The 22,733-nt window shown below is 38.4% G+C and overlaps 1 long non-coding RNA gene across 2 annotated transcripts; it reads left to right on the forward strand.

The window, feature by feature from the left end:
* Positions 1–280: 280 nt before the first annotated feature.
* LOC139999594 (uncharacterized) lies at positions 281–21,996 on the forward strand. Of its 2 annotated transcripts, XR_011805039.1 has the most exons (5): positions 281–629; positions 1,150–1,261; positions 2,238–10,958; positions 12,963–17,098; positions 21,832–21,996. It is a non-coding gene; the product is annotated as an uncharacterized lncRNA (long non-coding RNA). The 2 variants fall into 2 exon arrangements; XR_011805038.1 differs by lacking the exon at positions 281–629 and having other exon boundaries at positions 1,099–1,261; positions 2,215–10,958.
* Positions 21,997–22,733: the final 737 nt, after the last annotated feature.

Raw genomic sequence — 22,733 nt, forward strand, 5'->3', positions numbered from 1 at the left:
ACTATCAGTATTTTTTTCAGAACAGCCGACTTGCTGTTCATATATGCAGTTAGAGATGACTATAGACATCACATGTTTCTGTCACGCGCTATATCTTCATATCATGCTTTACTTCTGAGGCTAGCGAGAGCAACCCTTCCCTCAGCCTCTCCAGGGAACGCTGCTTACACAAGCATTACCCTGCACGCCCCTAGCGCACAGATTCGACCCGTGCCTGCGTTACACGGAGCTGTAACCCAACAGCGAGCCTCTCCCCCTCTCGTCCCTGTCCCCGGGACGAGGCCCCACCGTTGTTCCCGTTAACCCCCTCCGCCCGCCCCGGTCCCTCAGCGCAGCGGCCGCCTCGATTTCACGTTGGTAGCCTTGGCCAGTTACTGGAAAAGCATTGTTTTCCAAATCCCACATCTTTCAGAAACAAAACTTTGGGTATGAGGAGCGGACTGGAGCTGATAACTAGTTATCAAATTCAGTCTCTCAAAAAGTATCAGAAGGGTCTTCCTATGCAATTACTTTGAAAGTGTTGTACATCTAAAATGTGCTTGTTGTGTGTTTTCCGTTCAGAAATCGTTGAAAGGATTCCAGTTCGCTAAGCTGTATTTTGAAGTAAAGGAGTATGAACTTGCTAAAAGGTAATACGCGTTGCTGTATTCTGCTATTCTGTTCTCTAAAGTACTTTAGAAAAGCTAAGTGAATATGAAGTAGACTGGAGAAATCAAGATCACTATCATGCTGCTTTACAGTAGCAGTAGATGTGGGTATCAAGTGCTGTTTAAATCTTTATAAAACAGCAACTTAGATAATTAGTTGCGTGATATTGAAAAACTTGCTGTTTGAAATGGCTTTTATTCCATTGTATTATGAAGTAATTACAGTTACAGTTTCTTTCTCCTTTTTTTTTTTTTTTTTTTTTTTTTTTTTTTTAGTAAATACCAATACTTGGTGGCAAATAAGTAGCGTCTGTACATGTAAAAATAATGTTGTTCTGTACTTTAAGGTCCAGACCAGGTATCTGGAACCAACCATGACTGCATTTCCTGTATCACATGTTAAATTCCTGCCCCGCTTCCGTGGACACTGGGGGGGGGGCGGGGGAGGACAGAGGGACTCGTATTATTGAGGAATATTGATCCTTTTTTTCCTGCTCCATAGGTATATATCTACATACCTCAGTGTGCAAAAGAGAGATCGGAGAGCACACAGATTTCTTGGACAAATTTATGAAGCTGAGGACAACATAGAAAAAGCTTTTGGATGTTACAGGGTAAGTACTCCACCGACCTCCGATGTCCTGCTTTAATCCATTGTAAAGGGACTTTTAAAATCATTCTGTTCTGGACTTTTCTTAAATGCATAGAAGAAAACATGTTTGTGGAAAAAGTGTAATATGTATGCTTTCTGTTGCCAAAGGTGTATATGACATACTGCAGAGGGGATTCTTCATTTGATGTGTTTTGCTTCATCAGTATTTTTTTTTAAGATGATTCTTTTGTGACCTAGACTGGGTCTTTGTGCTAGCTGCTACTAAATTCTTTCCATATCTTACATTGCGCTTTGGATTAGGGAATTTGACAGCAGTGACAGATTCTTAGCAAGGGCTCAGGTGACAGCAGTAATCTAGTTGCTACTGGAAGACTAGACCTAGGGTGTTTTCTAGTTGTTCGTATTTATTGCTTTTTTGGGGGGTTTTGTTTGGGGGGGTGTGAGATGGGGCAGGGCGAACATAATTGACATTTATTTGTATGATTGCCCAATGAAAAATTCACCATCAGAATGCCTTTGTTCAGGTTTTGGGGAGGGAGAGGATGTGCTCAAAAGTTTTGCTGCCAATATATCCCAGCTTGTCGTAGGGTGTGACTTAATTATATATTTCTTCAAAAATGTCTATATGGAGTTAGACTAAAGGTACGTAAGAGTCCAGCTGCCTGCGTATAGCTGGTGGTGGGGGCAGAGTAGCTGGCTTCTGCGTTTTTTCCCTTTGAAATTCTTTCTTTTCTGAATTTTTGCTCTTTTGAGTTGCAGCAGATGTATCTGGGTGCTGTAGACTAGTGATGCATTTAGCAACTGAGGTCTTTCTTAACTCATTCAAAAAGTATTTACTAATAGATCTGTCTAATTTGAATACCTGTGTCTTTTCAATGACTGTTATAATTTTCTTTCCCATTCTGTGTGGATTGCAAGATCAGGTTACCTTTTTTTTCCTGCCTTTTTTTCCAGTGTGCGTGCATGGGGAAAACTAGCGTTCTGTGGAGTTGAACCCAATGCAGAAAGATCTAGTACTGAAGATAGCGGAGTTACTGTGCAATAATGCCGTCACTGATGAAAGAGCAAAATACTGGGTTGAAAAATCTGCTAAGTTGTTTCCTGGAAGCCCTGCTGTTTACAAGTTGAAGGTAAATGCCAATTTCCAACCTCTGTTCTGTGACGTTCAGAAGCTTCTAGCGTCTGACTGGAGGAGCACTTTTCCCGTGTCATCTTCTGTAAAACTTCCTGGCTAAATTATTTTAGAATCTTGAGTATTAAATCTAATGGAATTAATATTCTTTAGATGTAATTCTTCTAGAATGTATTCTATTTTTCTAGATTTCCTATTCTTCTATTTAAAGAAATGTTAATTTCTCTGCCATTTGACACTTCGGTCTAGCTTTCAAGAAAACTGCAACTGCAGGCTTTCGTACACTTGTCAAGGTTTCAGGGTTGACAGTCTTCAAAAATGCAGGAAAATCATGTTAGTAGTCACATCCAAGAAGTTAAGACTAGGTAGGCAGTTCTCTATTTATTGTGTGACTGGCAGGAAGGTATCAGGCCTGAGAACTCAGACTTCCTTGCCCTCTATGCTGCTTGTTTGTTTTCTAAATTTGGATTAAATAGAGCAGAAAGTAAGGAATGCTCTAACTCTCGATGGCTGCGTAAAAGCCTTCAGTCGCACAGTCTGACTTTTGCACAGGTATTAGTTTTGTGTAACACAGCAGCAATGACACTTAGTCTTAAGATGTTTGTTTTAGACAGGCTATTCTGTGGCAGGGTATGCTGCCTTTGAACCAAATGGTTTCACAAGCTGAACATGCCATCCATAAGAGACAAATTCTGATTTTTTTTCCCTATTTTAAATGTTTGAGTGTTTCATTAAGCTTCGTAATAACTGGAAGCTTTTCAGCTTTAATAGTTTAAGTAATGTAGTTTGTGTGGTGGAGGCAAGAGTTGTCTGTTAATGTAGTTGTTGAAAAGGCCCACATGCAAGATGAAATATTAATGCGTTGCCTTCATGTTCAATAGGAGCAGTTGCTGGATTGTAAAGCACCATCGCTAGCGGAACTTCATAAATATGATGTTGGTAAGAGGCGTTACTCTCTGAAACTCAGCATAAACATGACTGTCTGTACCAGAGGTTCTTCTAGAAATACTTCGTATTGCAGTAAGAGACAGATAGCAACACTGAACAGCTAGTATGGCCCTAATCACTCCAAAAGAGGAGTGAATATGTAAGGAGTTTCAATTTATGCTGTAACATGTTGCTGAGAAGCAGTATTGTTATGCTTGGTTCTTAAGAATCTGTCACATACTTCCCTACTTCTATCCTTTCTGTGTTCTCTAGTCTGTTCTGATCCATTTTCATTTGCTGCTGCCTGTTTAGCTCTTTGTGTTTGGACATCGGTAAGCGTCAATGGGAAGGCAGGTCTGTCTTCCTATGTGACCTATGAATATAGGCTCCGAATATGTTTCTAACCACCTAAGAATGAATTCAGCTCTGTAATAATGGCAGTGTCGGACTAATACTGGTTTGGAACAATGGGCAGTAATGTTTGTGTTACCGTCATTTGTGCCAAAGATGTACACTTGGGTCTTCAAGACAGAACAAGGGAGGACCAGGAATGACAAAAAGGAATTTGCATTGGGGCTATATGGGTGCTCACGCTCATTGCTAATGTAGTCGGTTAGGTAGGACTAAATATTCGAGCAAGAGGCGTATCTATTAGTATTTTTAGAGTCGAGTGTGAGGCAGCCTTTATCAAAAATGAAAGTGCTCAGGTTCCCTAAATGGTGGACTGGCTTCTCTTTATTCTAAACTAAATTCTTAACAGAGAAACTGTGACTATTGTACATCAACTCTCATTGTATACAACTAAATTCCTCTTAATTTACTCAGTAGCAATTTGTTAAATTGCAGTTCTGAAGTGTTTCACTCAACGGGAAATAGGAGAGGTCCGGGTCTATTCAGCAGTTAATCACTTTCCTGAAGCCATAACAAAAAGGAAACTTTGGCTACCTCATGTTTCAGTCCGTGCATAGATTGATTCAAACAAGTCATGGAACAAAACTTTGAGCATTTCTCCGTAATTCTTTAGGAGATTACTTTTTCATTTCAATATGTCTTGCTTTATGCTGGTCGCTGTAAACGCTTAAAATACACTTTCGCTGGTTTGGATAAGCAGTCTTTATTTATTTAAGACTATATTTTTAATGTAAAGTGTGTTCTTTTTCTCCACAGATAACACCTTACCATCCCATTTGGGTAAAAGTCAGAGTAATAGCGAACTGCAAGTCGCCCGTCAGAATCTCCAGGTAGGAACTGTAATGGCCTCAGACATTTTGTAATGATCAGTAGTGTTACAAAGATTCTCACTTTTGACAGAGAATTCAGAAATTACTAACTATATCACTGTCATCATCCACCTCTTCCCCTAAATTAGTTCACTGACTTGGTAATGACATGGGTAGTGGTTAGATCAGATATTTGCTCTGCTGAAGGGAGTTTGAACACAGTGCTATTATTCCAAGAGTTGTGTCTTGTGATGCGGTGTTGGCATGGAGAGAAACACCTGCAAGCACTGCTTTTCCTGACAGCACCTGAAACTATGCTCTTCACTCTGGGCATTCAAGAGCACTTGCCCTCTTGACTTGATCTTCTGTGAAGACCATCCCTTCTGCCTTTACTTTTCTGCTGCTGGTGACTCCCAATAGTTTATCCACCAGCAGGCTTGGGCCACTAACTAAAGAGCTCCCAAACCTGCATTGGTTTTATTCTGTAACAGCTTCTGTGCTTCTGCTAGATTTCCTGCTGGGACTGTCTTTTGCACCATCCAAGATGAAAAGAATTGTGCGTATCTTTTTTCTCACCACTTTCCTAGAGGTGCTTTCCACTAACTGAAGAAACAATACAGCAATCTAGTGTTTAGGGCACTGGACTCTTTTGTCTTACAGATAATAGCATTATCCAAAACTTCTGGAAACAAAATCCTACTTTTAATTGTCTATGCTGTTACTTGAACAGCCATGCAGAGTTGAATTCTGCATTTTGGAAGGCCAAGCAGTCCTGCCGCAAATCCAATTGAATGTAGATGGCCATTAGGATACTTCTAATTAGTCAGCTATTGTGTAACACTATAATTAAAAACAAAACCTAAGCATATCTGCAGAGGAAAGAATTCTAGTTCACTATAAATCGGTAATTTCATGTGTTTCGAAGGCGTTTCAACATTTTTTTTCCTTGGTATAGAGGGAGCGTTCAGCACAGGAGAAATATGCACTGGAACTTGAGAGACGAGAACGTGCTCTAGTTGAGCGAGAAGAATTGCTTCACAGATGTGAAGCAGCTTTCGCTGCAATAAAAGATGCTGATGAAGACGTTTAGGCAGTACTTGGAACTATGAAAAAAGTACAATAACTTACTTAGTGATTCTTATTGCTCCCCATACATTTTAACTTGCTTGTAGTTTTCTTAAGCCATCATATGTTTGCTGGATATAATGCTTATTTCTTTAAAGTGTTTGAAACCCCCAAATGAAAGATTTAGCATCAAAAGTGCCAAACTGTTGTTAGTGAGTTTGGTGTGGTTTCCAGTTCAGAATGGTGCAATGAATTGTGGGATGTGTAGGTACAGATTACTGTTGAAATTTGGGAAAACTAGATTAAAATGAAGCAGTTAACCACTGGGTTAGAGAGGTCAGTAAGACTGGTGCTTCCAGTATTTGCAGGTCTTCGGAACAGACTAGACAAACATTTGGCAGGAATGAAGTGATGCACTTTATTATGATACAGATGGTACCCGATTTGATAATGGAATTGGATGGTTTAGACATCCTGGCACCACCTACAACAGCCCTGTGGTCTGTGAAATTATTGCCAAATCCCTGAAGAACTGTGAAATTATTGTCAAAACCCCAAATATGCAAGCCTTATAAAGCATTGTGTAATGTGGTTTGGAGAAATTGAGAATATTAATTCTTTTTTATTTCCTCTCAAAACCTTTCACTTATAATTCTGCTGTCCCTGACTGTTTTGAAAGTTTATGGTCAATTTCAAGCCACCTTGCTCCTGTTCCATCCCAAGCTGGGCAAGCTTTTCCTAGGCTTGGTTAACTCTAAAGGTTTGGCCTTTTCAATGGAAGTAATTGAGCACTCCGTTTGGAGCCTATCTGTAGCATTTTCTTTGTTGATGAGATCATTTCTATATTTACCGCTTAAGTCCTTTTTGCAGCATGATAACAGTCTGAGAGTGAGGCTTAAGAAAATGTAGTGGATGGTTGAATTCCTAGTACAGAAGACAACACTTCTGAACAAAAAGCTATTTTCACATAGAAGATTTTCACGGTTTCTGAGAAATGGAATGTTATTTTCTGAAAACATTTGTTTTATACTCGGCTTCAAAGCCTCAGTGTTGGTTTTTTTTTTTCCAGAATCTGCTGGAAAATATTTAATTATATTTCAAATTTCCAGTGAAGGGGAAAAAAGACATATTCCTTGGTTTCTTTTTCAAGGCACGCAGGTTTTTGACTGTTACAAGTAATTGTCGCTTCAATTTTCCTTTGTTGCAGTTTCTTTTGTCTGTTTTTGCTTATATTTTAATGGTATGTACTGGTATTAAATTATATTGTGGACTAATAATAATAACAAATATTAAAAGATTACTATCTTGAGTTTCACAATTATTTTTTTCCAATTCGATGAAATGTAGCACGTATTGGATACATTCCTGGACATTGCAGGACAGGTGTTTAAGTACAGGTGAACTAAAGCGTCTTAACTATCAGCAGTGAATAGTTAGAATATTTGAAAGATTCAAAAAAGGGAGAATTGGGCATATTTGTGGTTAAAATGGATGCTAAAAGAAAAAAGAGCTAAGTGTAAACAAAAGCTTTGACATTTGTTTTCATTCACAATTCTTCCCCACACCTGACTTAACTGAGGAATGTACAAGAGGATCAATGAGAAGATCTAGGTATTTTCTGGAAAAAAAAAACAAGATCCATAGGCTGTACACCATGGCTCCCATTTTCTTTATATTTCTTCTTAATATGTGGTGTGGATGTTGCTTTCTTCACTACTGGTGGTATGTGCAGATTGGACCATGAAGAATTACAAATTTGATCTTTGAAAGTTTGTCCTATTTTTTAACACTGAAATGGAACTTAGTTGAGAATTATTTCTAAAAAGACTCTCTTGTTAATCACGTTTTAAAATTTGATATTTCTCTAGCAGCATGAGACAAAAATGAGCCAACTGAGAGAAACCTTGAGAAAAATGACTGATGAAAATAACGAACTGAGGTCATCGCTTAACTCTCTGAGGGAAAATAACGAATTGCTAAAAACCCAGGCAAGATTAATTATTTCCTGTTACTAGCTTTACGAGTTACAGTCAAGTAGTCAAGCAGTACAGTCAAGTTTGTAAGTAGCTTTGCAAGTTACAGTCAACAATTTTAAATGTTTGAACAAGTTGTTTGCAAAATTGCTGATTTTGTTTCTTTAAGACAAGAATTGTGTGAATGGTTGTAAATACTTTCTGCTTCGTTTTCTAGTACATGAAATTTAGTCTCTCAGAGCTTTTGCAGTATTAAAGACTTTCGAGTTAGTTATTTTTGAAAGTGTTAATTAAAGGAGTATTTTCTCTGTTCTTAAAGGCACGCTGAGACAGTGGTTCACAAGAATACAAAGTTAAAGTTTTCTTCTCACTTGACTTAAATCTGACCTAAATGCTGACAAGCAAATTGCTGCCTAAACTCTTTTGACCGTTGCTCCTTCAGTGAATTGCAGTTCTGATGCTCTTGAGTATGATTAAAATCATCTGCTTCCTAGTCTCAGTAAAATCTTTCTTTCTCTTTCTCTTTTGTGCAAACTGAAGTATTCATAGAGGACTTACATGATGATCAGGATGCTTGTTGTATCCATAGAGTATGCTACTTATATTTAAATGGTGGTTATAGTTTGCCCCATATTCTTTTCTCACAGTCGCAAGTGATATATGAGCAGTATCAGTAGTTAGAATTCTGAGTGAAGAGAAGAACAGTTGTCTGAAGGTAGATACAAGAAAACTTGTGAAGGTTTTAGAGAGATGTTTGTGTAGTTTGTCTTCAGGAACGTCTGGATACCTTTCACAGAGCTTTTCTGTACAGTTGTAGCAGAGGGACAGCATGACAATTTCACGAAATCTTTATTCTTCCAACAATGCTAGTTACACAGTTAAAATTTAGCCTAAGTAGATTGTATGAAATAAAGCAAAGGAGTGTATTAAATGTATTAAAATGAGGATCATGCACAGATCATTAAATATTTTCTTTCTCCTATGATCCATTTAGTTAGAATTATAAAATAGAGTGATTTTGTATGTGAAAATCTCTTCCCAAGGCTTTCATAAACATTTGTTTAAGCACAAAATAAAGCATGTGCGTATTACTAATGTACTCGTATATTTTAGTCTATTGGTATTGTGGTTTAGAAAATCATAGACTTGAAAACTGAAATAACTGATGTTGTGGATGTGTTACAGTTACTACGGATTTCAAAAGTTTACGACCCCTTAACTATTCTTATGGACTGGATCTCAGACCAACACCTTAGCAAAATAGAAATACAAGAAGAGAGAGAGGGCAGTGAGAAACCTCAGTGTGCTAAAGAAAACTACACTCTAGAAAATTGTATGAAGGTAAAGGCATTTGAATTTGTTTAGGTTGAAATGTTAAGATTCTTTGTATTATTTCTGAGTGTAACAGGTCTGCCTGTTTTACACACGCTTTGAATACATGAATTAAAAGAAAACAGCAGTTAATCCTTCAGTATTAATTCCAACAGTGAGATGTAATAGATAATTTTTCATACAGATATTTATACAGATCATTTTTAAGGAAATGTGTAGTGTGCAGTCTGACCTTGAGATTCCACCTGTCTTTCTATTTTAAGTCACTTTTCTCAGCTGATAATTTATCTCGTGTTTTATCTGTAATACTGTATGTAATTCCTTTTTCCTAAGGAGATACACACGTCTAATTTAAAGTATTTTAGTGCTGATACTAGGTATTAAAAGTTCAAGTTATGTCTTATAAAAGATGATGCCGTGCTATACTTGTAATGCTTTTTTGGGATACCGAGGCTTGGAAATCAGTGAAGCGTTCAGGAAATCTGCTTTTTCTGTTTGTTTGTTTGTTTGTTTAATTATTATTCTATCTAAAATTTGTAGCCCTTGGTATTAGACTTCAGAGCTTGAGCTCACACAATGTCTTTCCACTTTTTGTGTAAACCTGTGTAAAATGTAAATTCAGTATATAATTCTGTTACCTGTACCAGATCTGCCCAGTGAGTATTTGTACATGTAGTCTGTTAAACTCCGGGAATACGTTGATTTTAGTTTGGTTTAGTTTTGCTTAGTTTGCTTTTTACTTGTGGTTAGCTTGTACTGTAAGTTCGTATACTGCACGTAACTTTGCCATTCTGTATTTTTACAGCTTTTGCCTATGGTCACTGGACAGCTCCAGTGGATGCCATTTGTGGATCCTAAACTACATATGTCTGTGATTCAATTTATCTACTGGTCTCTAAGGCAGATAGACACTGGTAGTCAGGTAAATTCCCAAGAGATATTTTGTATTATAAATGAGTATGAAAAGTAGATATTTTCAGGGAGTATATATAAAAGAAACTTTGCTGTCTTTGCAAAGCATACATGCCTACCACAGATACATAGCAAATGAAAAACTAATTCTCACCAAATTAACTTTCTCACATTCGTTGTAATATTTTGCACCGTGTCTGTAAACATATTTTTGCACACATATGTGATCTTTGTTGCAGTAGTGTGTAGCATCTCAGAAATGGTATTTTCCATATGTGCTTACAAAACGTGTGAACTAGGAAAAGAAATATATTTTTGTTCGCTTTATGCATGAGATTTGTTGAAATTGATGGCAACGTGTGGCAAAGTAGCAAAGGTATTTTGATTTCTTTGTTCTCTACTCAGTGTCTAACTGAATAGAACTAAGCTGGTGGTTCCAGTGCTAATGAGAACGTATTTTAAATGAGCATGTTATTAAGTTTGATTCTGAAGTAATATTTCTGCACCGGTTTTTGAAAAGTCCAATACATCTTACCTGTACAGTATTCTTAAGGGTCATGTTTAGACCTTAGTTCTGTAAATGCTTTTGTAGGACCTAGCTTCAGGCATCTTCACAAAAGAGGGTAGTGTAGTAGGCAGCACTGATTAAAGCTGAGTCTGAACTGACTTTATTCTGGAACCAGAGGCAAATTAAATAATGTCAGCATATCAGGGGCCCTGACTACCTTGTTTCTTTGTGAAGTGTGTGTTGACTAGGCCCTGTGCTAATGTTGTTCAACTGCTTGTGGAACGCAAAGTAGTATCCCATGTACAGACTATATTGCAATACACGGTCACGACATCTGCTATTTAATATTTAATCCTTAGGGGAACATACGTACTTAGCAGACAGGATTTTCATGTATTTTAATGTTTACGCTAAATGTGCACGTTGTTTGAAACAGGATGCAAGCATGACAGCAACAATGGAGAGACTTGCAGAAGTTATTCTCAAAGGCGCAGTACAAAAGGGAAGCATGCAAAAATGGACTAAAAAGTCTACACGGAGTAAACCAAAAGCTGCACATTTCTTTAAAAGCTCCTCTATGCCTTTGAGGTTTCTGTCAACTTTAGTTGTGCTTAGAACAGCAAAACGAAGTAAGTTCTGGTTTTTATTATGTCTTTTTTAAATTATCTTTTTCTTTTTCTTTTTTTTTTTTTTTTTTTAAATCTTATTTTCAGGTATGTGCCCAGACAAAAAAACAAATGTACAAAATGCAGCAGTTCAATGATACTGTAGCATCTGTAATGCTTTAGTAGTAAAGGATGTTTTATTTGAATTTTACCACCTGATGAAGCATAATATAGGGAAGCAAGTATGAACCTTGCTATTATTCATGTCATAATTTGTGTGGTCATTTTAATATGCTTTATTTATGTCAGTGAGATCAACGTATTTTGTGACAAAGGGGAAAAGAGATGTTGGTAATTCTCTCAAGCAATCACCGTAGCAGTGATTTGTTTGTCAAGATCTGCACTGCATATAATGGTACAGCTAATTGCTCCTCAGTAAACTGAAATCAGTAGCAAATTCAGAACAGTTCTAGAATTTCATTGCTTTGTCAAAGTTTAATGTAAAGCTCATACTCTATCTAGCTCTTACCTCTCTGCTGTCTCCCCTTTTCTCCTACCAAGTCTGTCACTGCAAGTGGCTACCCATAAACATTATCAGCATTGAAGAATGCTACCATATGCTGATGCAGTATAGTAATGTATTTTGTTAACAGGCAAAAGCAAACGAGGTCGTACTTGTCTGGAGATATCGCAGTTCTTAGTGACTTTTGCTTCAGTTCATGAGAGTTACTCCACTTGTGCAATTTCCAGGATGCCGTAGTATCTCTTCTCAGCAGCAGTTTCTTTAAAAACAAACAGGGCCTGAAAAGACAAAAAACGTTTTCTTTGAAGTGATGACAAAAATACTGACCTGTGCAGTATTTATACTGGTAGTACTTAGAATAAGTAGGATTTAAACATTCTGGAAGACCACCCTGTCACCATTAATAAACAAATACAGTATTTCAGCTGTTGGAGGGAAGAATCAGTGTATTTTCAATTTCAGTATCATATAGTTTCAGTCAGAATATTTTGGTGAAGCATGATTACCCTGAAATTGAAACTCACATTTCTAGAAATGTTTGAAAATGATGCAAATGAATTACAATACAAAAAAAGTACTTATTGCAGAGATTAACTATAAGCAGATGAAAGCTGTTGATCAGAATGAATCAGTTTAGCTTCTCATGGTTGGTTTTTACTGCGAGCCTATAGAACATGGAAAAAAATTACCTGTTAAATTTATGTTGAAACTTACCGTGTATGAATTTTCATCACTGACCACATGTCTAATGATCTAGCGATGACAAAGCAGCACATTCAGTTTAAACATATATATCCTGTTCCCTTCAAGATGCTAATATCCAGCAGATGGCACTGTAATTAAACTTTTGCTATGTGATAAATTTTTCCCTTACTCTTAATTTTCTGTGCTCCAGATGATCAATGCTATTCCAAGATATTGAGGAAGATTTGACATCATGAAATTAAGAAAACTGAATTGATTCACTTAATCTAAATTCTCTGAATAATTTAGTGTTCTCCAAAATGGATGCATATATAACGTGGATGCATATATAACGTGGATGCATATATAACTTAAACTACAGCTTTTTATGGAAAGGAATGTGAATAGTTGCTGTCATGACAGTAATTGCAGTTATTCAGATGAATGAGCCTTTTACTCCTTTATTAGAGGCTTCCCAGATGTTGAAACCAATATAGTCCCAAACTATGCAGCTTGTGATTTCTTTTCTCTCTTAAGGAAGAGATTAGAAAGGTGTTATATTTGCAAATATATTTTGCTCAATTTGTGAGTTGTAACTTGTCTTTTTTTCCACTCACAACAATTTTTGTAAGGAATAAAAATAGGCAGAAGATGCATTTAAACAAATAAGTAAATTAATATTTTCAGCCATTTAATTTTTTTTTTTTTAATTAGTATATATCTGCAACAGTAACTCTTAGGATAAATATTCATGTATTTGTGATCATCTAATGGAACTGTGATTACATAATTTTTATTCCCTGTTTTCTGTTATCTTTCAGTGAATTACCTGACTCAGGCATTTCGTTCCCTTTGCGTGGACTTGAAGACAGATGAAGGAAAGATCTTATTTTTGCAATACCGATGTGTGCCTATCATACTAAGCCACTTAACTATATCCAAAAAATGTCTCCTTTTTATTGCACTTAATGCATTAGTTGAGATGGCCATGAACAACGATAAAAGTGAGTAATTGAAAAAAATACATACAAAGTTATGATGAAAGTAGGTGAGGTAAGCATAAATACCAAATCAAAAAGAACGTGCTGCTTCTCTATAAATAACCTGATCTAGCATTAGCATTCATTTGTGTCATTTAAATTCATTAGAGATATAAAGTATGTTTCTGAATTGTCCGTCTCTTCTCACTGTCAGCATCCAAGCTTTACATCTTGTCCTGGTTGCTTTCTTAGTGGTGTGATTTTTTTTGATGTTTAGTTTAGCTTTTCTGTTTATTCCACTGGTTTACCTTGCTGATGTTTTGCCAATGAGTAATTTTCTTTTGAAGTAAGGCTGTGCCAGGGCAGCCATTTCATGAAATCCTGTTAGCAGGTGGAGATAAAATAAATAAATAAATAAATAAACTTTTATCTTTTTTTACCCCCCTAATGTGAACAGCTCACCCGTAGCCATTTTTCACTTTAAAGTAATTGGAAATGGCACATCTGTAAGGGATGGTTATGTTTCAATGAGTTGTACTGTGGTGTGGTCCTATAAAAGGGTTAATAGTCTCCTTCACAGTGGTTTTCCAGGTGACACAGGCAAAGAATCAGTTGATAACAATCTGGATGAACACACAAGTAGTGAGCCATTCCAGTGTCATGTGGAACAATCCTTGTTAATTTTCTTAAAATAAAAAGTATTCATTGTTTTTTGGAACAGAAAAGGGAAGGAGAAGGGACTGCTGCTATTTGTGAAATGTATATTGTTGGCTTGGGGTATTTTGTTACCATGTACTATAGGGGCAAAAACAGAAAGCGTGTTTGACTTGGGATGGAACAACGTTGAGTTAGAAGGCATTTTGTAGTGAGATAAGTGGCAGAAAGATTTACCTGATGTTGTTTTCATCCTTTCAGACCGTGTGGTTAGTTTATCTATTTGTTTTTTTTACACTAAAGTATTTCTAATCATCATAATTTTGATCGGTATAGTAACTGGGAAAGAAAAACCTAAGCAGGGTTGATGGTATCTGACATTACTTTGAAGAAAAATTCCACTAACAGTACATGTTCTGTTATCTAGTAGTAGTCATTTCGATCTGCTGGATGCCTAGATTTGGAAGAATAATGGAGATAAATTGTGACAAGTTCACATTTTGCCATGTTGCTTGTAACCTTGTTGCATGTCAAATGTAACCGTTCAGGTATTGGTACCATCTGTTTCCTATCTATACGTAGTATCTTAATGACAAATTAGAATTAATAGTCTTATTGCTGTTCATCTTTACTGGCACGCAGCTTTTCATGTACCCCATCCCTGTTTGGTTCAGGTGTTTCACATCCAGAATCCTGTCAGTCTGTCTTGTTATAAAGGTAGTTCCTGGCCTCCAAGGTGTAGGTTTTTGTTCTGGTCTTTTCTGATCTTTGTAAACTTCTGTTCAGTCCAACTTACTTCTGTGACATAAGGAATCCTGTTCTATTTTTAACCTTTTTTATTGCTTTTTTGTGTGTGTGTGTGTTTGTGATGGTCATTTAAGAATGAGGGTGGCCTCCCGTACATCCTGTGTCATAGCTGCGTGAAGGTCTTGCACATCTAGGAAGCTGAAGAACAATTGATACCATCCTGAGGTCAACATGTACTGGGTGATGGGCTGGACCTGTCCTTGGGCTCTCTTAACTCGGGGTCACCCACGAAGGCATCCACACTCGAGGGGCCTTGCACTGACTGTTACCTCGCCTGCCCTCCGTTGTGCTATAACCACTGGCTCTTACCAGGCCCAGCTGTTGACGACGAGAATCAGTTAAACTCAGCAAATGGTTCCAATCTTGCCAGTGACTGTGTAAGAGACAGCAGCTCATCAGCAAGCTGTTCAGTGTAGTTACTGGTTCTTTTTCTGTGGTCCTTATGTAACTTTTCCACGAGCTAACTCTCCATCACTCTGTTGGGTTGGTCCGCTCTCCTGGCAGATCCACATGCAATTAGAAACGAGGCAAAACCGTAATGGTTAATTTGTTAAAACATGAACTTCAAGCTGGTGTTCCTGACAGTCTTCATTTTCTGAGGTGACAGAGCTTTAGCTATAAAACAGAAATTTCTGAATGACAATAGCTGGTGAGACTTGATGCTGTGAGTGACTGATCACTTTGAGGGTAAATTTCAGATGAGTTCTGTCAACAGTGATAAATTGCTCATTGTTCATTACAGTCTACCAATGAAGTTAAGTTAATGTAACTACCAAATGCTGCAATTTTTTATGGCTCCTATGGGAGGCTTTTGCAGATTATTTAAAATTGTGTCAAATCCTGACCGGATAGATTCCAAGTTAGTTTTTCTACAGTAGTTAATAAAAACAAAATCTGTGCAGAGATGATGCAGAAAAATATGTAAAAATACACAGTTTTTATTCTTCTAGTTCATCAGATAGACAGGCATTTAAATTATATGCTTATTTTGTACATTTGTGATGATTTAAAATCTATTCTGCAAAAGCTTATTTGAAATGAATATATAAAATGAATAGATAAACAATGTAGGAAAAATCTCTTTAAATGCATGTCTTTATCAGTTTGCTTTCATGTGATTGAACTTTGTGAAACTTGAGGTATTATTTCCACTTTGGCTCTTCTGCTTTATGGTAAAATTCCCTCAGCGTATTTTTTATATTGTTTTATAAACCTCACAGTTAAAACATTTTACAGTGTATCTGTATGTATATGTGTGTGTATATATATTAATAAAGTTTTCTTCAGATACCTTAAGACCGGTATTTTTAATAATAAAATAATACAGTATTATTGAGACCAGTAAGAACAAGCCAGCAAAGAAATGCCCAAGTAAGCAGAATATGGTATTTGTTTACACCTACAAAAAGGAATTTAAGGCATTTTTAGATATTTAAGGATATTTATAGGAATAAATTGTAGGACCTCCTTCTTCTACAGTAAAAGTAGAATAATATTACAATAACTATTAATTTAATGGCATATTCTAAGTAACTATATCCTGGGGCATACCAAGTGTGTTTATACGCTAAGGGCAGAGTGCAGTGAATAGTGACTTGTTTTGTTGGATTCCTAACAAATGTGTTCAGTTCTGTGACCTATTAAATCGGTACTTATGTTCTTTATGGTGTTGCTCTAAATCAGTCTGTACTATTAGAATCAAGAGTGAAATAACACAAGGGAACAGATTTTACTTTATTCTGAATTGACTAAGTTTTGGGGAGCAGGATAAATAGAAAAGATTATACTATATGGCCATGTTTAAAAATTATCCAGCATTTTACAGGAATTGTTTTGATATTCAGGTGTTCTTATCCAACTCTGACCTCTCAATTACGATTCTGCCTGTCTTGAAACGGTACGGTGACAGTTTTGATAATGAAAAGCTGTCTAGTCATCAGTGTCTACATGTACTATTTCTGTACGTCATTTTGCAGCAGCTTAAAATATTTCCTTGTCAGTTTTTTTAGCATAGCTTAGTGTTCTCCTCATGTCATCATAAGAAAAGGAGCGTTGAATAAACATGTTGAAGATGAGATTTTTTTATCTGAGTTTAAAATTGCTCAGTGTCCTGTTTTCCTTTGTTCTCAAGGGAATAGGCCTTGTTTTAATACCACAAGTGCTGGTAATATCAGAATTCTTAGGAACTTGGGTGAGTTTTGTTCGCGGTTTTACCTGATTTTTGCATCACATGCCTAGAATATACCCAGTTAGTACATTGTTCTCATGGTTGCACAGCATGAGGCGCATATAAAACCCTCAAAAGCTATAAATCAATGATTTAGTTTTCCATGAGCCAAGTGCTGTGATTAAACTTTTTAACTATTTTCTTTTACAGTTTACTTAAAGATTTTCCTGGAAGACTGCAGTAATGAACGCTTTTTCCATACTTTGGCTGCATTGCTTCAGAATCGCGAGCTAGACATTTCGATTTTGGAAAGGATTTGTTTTATATTACAGAAACTCTCCGAAATAAAGTAATCCTTTAGTACCGTTTTTCTGTTAATTGCCATTAGATCACTGAACTTGGGGACCTTTCTCTTTTTTTAAAAGCGCATCTCTGTTTTGACGTTCATTTGCTCCAATACAAATAATGCTGGACTTTCATTGTTAGCAATTATGTTTAAAATGTTTGTCACAGATATGTAAGATGAATCTCTCAATTTGCCTATATATCTGTGTAGTTCAGAATATGAACTAAAAAATAACTAGCCTAAAGAACATATATTCCTCATTTATTTAGATGACGAGAATGCTTAGAAGAAAACCCTTCTTTTCTTCCCCCGACCTTCGGTTTTACTGAGTTACTTGGTAAAAATGTCCTCTGAAAATTGTTTTGTATGTGACTTAAATTTCAGTTTTGTCAATTTTCATCTCTATCAAAACAAACAAACAAAACAAACAAAAAAACAACACACGGTTTAAAGTCTTGAGCCATTTAAGACTTTGGGGGAATGTTAACCTTTACAGAATAGGTTTCTGTTGCTTACTGGTTACTAATTTATTATAACAAAGACCTTCAGCATGTCAGTGGTAGAATGCTGCTGAGTTCCGTTGATGTACATTATTTAATGGGATTGTTTCATTTATAAAAGCAGGTATTTACACTAAACTGTTGCTTACATTAGAGTTAGTTATTTACAAAACTGAGGGTTTTGTTTGATTTTTCTTAGGAACAAAATTGAACTCTGGGGGAAAAAAAAAAAAAAAAACAACAAAAAACTTCCTGTAAAATACTCTAATTTAAATCATATTTTTCATCGGAAATAAACTAAAGGTGTACTCAGAAATCCAGATTTTTTAATTTGTTTAATTAAAAGACAACCTCACAGGTGGTGCCATAAATCTTAAGAAATGAACCTTGAAATATTCTTTAATTTTTTTATCCTTGGTTTTGTAGTAGTTCATTACTGTATTTGCCTCGATGTTATTGTGGATTTTCTGTACACATCCTGTTTCTGAAATCTTGCTTCTCACTGGGGAAATCTTTTTACAGGTTTTCCTTGATCTTCCACTGTACTACATGTAAATACCATTTAGTCAAGAGAAAGCATAGTTCTTGATGTGAGGAATGTTTTAACAATTCCAATTCGTGTCCATAAATTCGTGTCCATAAAGAATAATTCTGTTTGAATCCTGTCTGCCTCTGGGCCCTGCACTGGCAATTTAGTTCTTGAACCACAGATGCAGTGTGTCCCAGTCTCCCCCTCATTCCAGTCAATTTATCACGTCTTCAGGAAACACTCCTTAAATTTATGAACCTGTTTGCTTTTGTTATTCCTGACTTCTAGTTCTAACAGTTACGTTTTTTTTTCTGTCTTCTTCGAGATTGATTTAACACTGCTATAGATGTTATGTAGATGACTGTAAATAGCTGGGAAAGAATGTTTTAATTGCTCGTGAGTCGTCAACCTGTTTGGGAGTTTCAGAACAACTGATAATAACTGGTGACTGCTGGTGACTGTTATGAGATCCTTGGTATCTGGCCAGGGGGGGCCAAGAGATTAAGAGGAAGAAAAAAGAAGCTGAAGGACGGTTGGGAGACAAGACCTGTGGAGAGTGTACAGAGAGTGTTCCATAAACTTGGAATAGTGCCGAGTAAGTACAAAGGGTGAGAGGAAGACTACGAGCCTTCAGCATGAAAGACCCCTAGAGACCCCCAGAGGAGACTGATGCGCATGCTCCAGTAGGAGGAACTGGACCCCGGAAGCTAATTATAATAATTATTTTTTTAGAAGTAGTAATGAATATGTATTAGTCTAGGCGCATAAAAATCAGCTGCTTGATGTAACTGGTGTGCATCCTGGTGGAGCAGAGACTCCCGGTGCAGCCAGCGCTGTTTGCTTACCTCTATTCCTTTATATTCTTTTAATAAATCCTATTTTTTTTATTTAATCCTAATTTGAATCCTGAGCCATTTATAACAATTTGGGGGCTCGTCCGGGATGGTTATAGTTCCTGAATTCTGATTTAATCTAGGAGAGGTGCCCCACCATTTGGTGGCTCCTGTTTGAGTCAGATCGGGACTAATGCCATCCTGAACCTGAATAAAGGTAAGCAAAGAATTTGATTTTTTTTGAGCTCCCTTGTTGCCGGCTATTTTTTGCCCGTAATTCTGCGCGCGAAGATCCGGACGAAGACGACAGAGTCGTTTGGATACCGTTCGGTTGGATTCCGGTGCCCGGAATCGAACCGGATGAAGACGACAGTCGTTTGGATACCGTCTGGTTCGATCCCAGACGAAGACAGCAGAGACGCTGGTGGATACCGTCCGATTGGAGTCTGGACGAAGACGACTGATTCGTAAGATACCGTCCGGTTGGGTAAGGGTACGGTTGCCAGTTTTTGTGTGTGAGAGTGTAACTGAGACTTCTAAAGTCAGCGTGGAGGTCTTTTTGTTTTCTCACTGGTTCTAATCTCCTGTCGGGGGGGCTGGACTGGTGAGAAGAGGGATACGTGGGTGGGTGATAGGTCCTCAACCCCCTGCAAGACACTCTCACTGGGCAACCAAGGGCTGTGCCACTAGTAAAATTCCCGGATGGGTCAGATAAAATCGAAGACCAAGGACCAGAAAGGGAGCAAATTACCAGATATATGACCAAAAAGTCCAATATGAATAATGATTAGAAATTGGAACAATAGGGGCCCCAGAAAATTAAAGAGTAAATTAAAAATGATCCAGTATTTTATGACAGAATGACCAAAAGAACCCTTAAGACCCCCTGTATTTTGATCCATGGAGGACGGGGTCTGTCAGGCTTTGAACACTAATAGTAGAATACCCGTGGATCCAGAAAAGAGCAAGCTGAAACATTGGAATTAGAAATTAGAGAGCAATTGATTAGGAATGAATATGTGCTCCATTTGTGCCTGTGCTGCGCTTATACCACCAGATAACAGGAGCCTCTCGGACCCCGAGAACCAGATCAAAAACAACCTCATGGTTCAGACTTTAACCAAGGGGTCTAAGATAAGGAGGAGTGTTCACAAAGGGACAGGTTATGTGTGTGTATAGGAATGTTTATGTATATGTAACTTTTTACTAAAGCAACGTTAGGCCTGCACGACTTTGGGGGGGACTACCCGCCCCGTGCTGCACGGCACTGAGTAAACATACCTACTTTACAATCCTACTGATTGTGGAGTCAGCTTTCTGTGAGTCATTTTGGTGAGCCAGGCAGGAGACACTCTGCTCGGCTGCGGGATCGGCTGCAGCGTGGACGCCCCTAGGTGCACCCTGAGTGTTTTTGCTCGGAGGGGACTCCACTCTCGGCTGCTCACCGCAGGAGCAAAGAAACTCCTGAAACTGCAGACAAACGGTATGTTTTCGGCTGCTGGAGGGATACTAACTGGAGTGTTAATAATTGTATGTGTTTTTATGTATGTATTTTGTGTTGAAAGTATTTGTGTAAATGTAAGGGTTTGAAACAAAGTGTTACAAGTCACTTCACGAAGAACACAGTCAGAGACAATACTTGTTTGGTTGGTTATCATTCTAAATTATATTCCTGTGGTATGAATGAGATGTGCTGGAGGCCTCCGTGTGCGATGGTGCTGTGTGAGTGAGACGCAGCGTTGCTGCAAAGCGAGTGCAGAGTTCCGATCCGTTGTTCCGTACTCTCCGCAAGGGGAGTGGGCAGAGACGAACGAAGTGCTTGACAGACTGAAAAGAAGTGCTGTTTTATCCAAGTTTTGAGTGGTGGTGCCTAATATATGGGCCCGGTGTATCTTGTGTATCCTATTTTTGCTCTTAAATGTTTTGACTGTGACAAGAAAAAGGCAGGAGCATGACATGACATGCTTCCTGCAACATATGAGGCCCACACAGGGCGAGACCTGGACTCGCTGAGACCTGAACAGGCCGAGACCAGAGCAGTGCTGGGAGACCCGAGACACTACGGAGGGACTACCGCTGGACGGAGAGAGCCCTGAGAGACGCTGCGGAGCCACGGACGGCTCTGAGAGACACAGAATAGACCTGACAGAAGCTGCAAAACGCGGGGAAATTGAAGTAATTGCGGAACATCCGAGATCGAGTTGCTACGGGAGACCAGAGGCGTCAGTGGACACCGGTAGCTGACCCTCACCGTGTGGCGAGTCGGCACAGAGCAGAGGGGCGGACATCAGGACCCTGCAGCCTGTCTGACATAACCATGGAGGCAGCGGCAGCAGCGGCTGTGCTGCTTCACTCTGGCATTCTTTTTATAAAAGGTTTATCTTGCAATGCAAAAAAGACTATTCGTCCCCAGATCGGTGTTATAACTATTGCTAATGACGACTTAGCTCTATTGCAGGGCAGGAGTGCAGAGACGCAGATCACACTGCCAAATGACCACCGGCAGGCTCTTTCACAAACCTAAGGTTGCAGCTGGCACTGCCTGCAGCCGTATAGCAGACGTTACACTCTCTTTCCTAACTAGTAATCATGTGTCTCATCCATTTGTGGTGAATGGTCAGTGGCAAAAAGAAAAGGAGGATGCCACTGACACTAACAGCATGGGTAATAGGAGTAGTATAAGTGACACAGGTGACGGTGCGGGGTGCTGGGTGCTCTGCCTGCTGCTCGCCTTCGCCTGACTGTGCACTGCTGCCAACGGTGCTAGAGTAAAATGTGAAGACTGCTCAGATGGCAGTGATGAGAGTGCTTGTGTGAAGAAGATATGTGAAAAAGATGTGTGCTGAATCTGATTTTGTGTGCAACAGTGGTCAGTGTGTGCTAAACAGATGGCAGTGTGATGGGGATCCGGATTGTGAAGATGGGTCTGACAAAAGTGCTGAGCTGTGTCATATGAGAACAGTGTCATGGAAATGTGATGGTGAAAGAGACTGTGACAGTGGAGAGGATGAAGAGAATTGTGGCAATGTGACTTGTAGTGCAGCAGAATTCACATGCAGTAGTGGACAATGTATTTCCAAAAGCAATGCAGACAAAAAAATTTTGTCTGCAATGGTCAAGGTGACTGCTCCGACCCCTCGGATGAATCTTTGGAGCAGTGTGGCTGCCAGCCTGCACCTCCGGTGAAGTGTTCTGTGAGTGAGGTGCAGTGCGGCTCAGGTGAATGTATCCACAAGAAGTGGTGATGTGACAGAGATCCTGATTGCAAGGATGGAAGTGATGAAATTAACTGCCCTTCTTGGACCTGTGGACCAGACCAGTTCAGATGTGAAGATGGGAACTGTGTCCATGGGAGTAGGCAGTGCAATGGTGTGAGAGACTGTCTGGATGGCACTGATGAAGCAAACTAACAATGTTATTCAGTGCTCTGGACCTGGCAAATTCAAGTGCAGAAGTGGAGAATGCATAGATATCAATAAAGTGTGTAACCAGCAGAGAGACTGCAAGGACTGGAGTGATAAGCCCCTGAAGGAATGCAACATAAATGAATGTGACTGTCCAGCTGGGAAACTGTGGAGTTAGTGATGAATGCCAAAACCCTGGTATCTGTAGTCAAATCTGTATCAACCTGAAAGGCTATCAGATGAATCCTGCTACAGGAACCTGGAAAGGGCCATACGGCAAAGCAAATTAGATAACTGTTATTTAACTTGTCAGAAGATAAAAAAGAAAGTGTTTCAACAAGCAGCCACGGGAGGGAAGAATCACTGAACCCT

This window comes from Anas platyrhynchos, chromosome 26, assembly GCF_047663525.1.
Source record: "Anas platyrhynchos isolate ZD024472 breed Pekin duck chromosome 26, IASCAAS_PekinDuck_T2T, whole genome shotgun sequence".
Classification (NCBI taxonomy): Eukaryota; Metazoa; Chordata; class Aves; order Anseriformes; family Anatidae; genus Anas; species Anas platyrhynchos.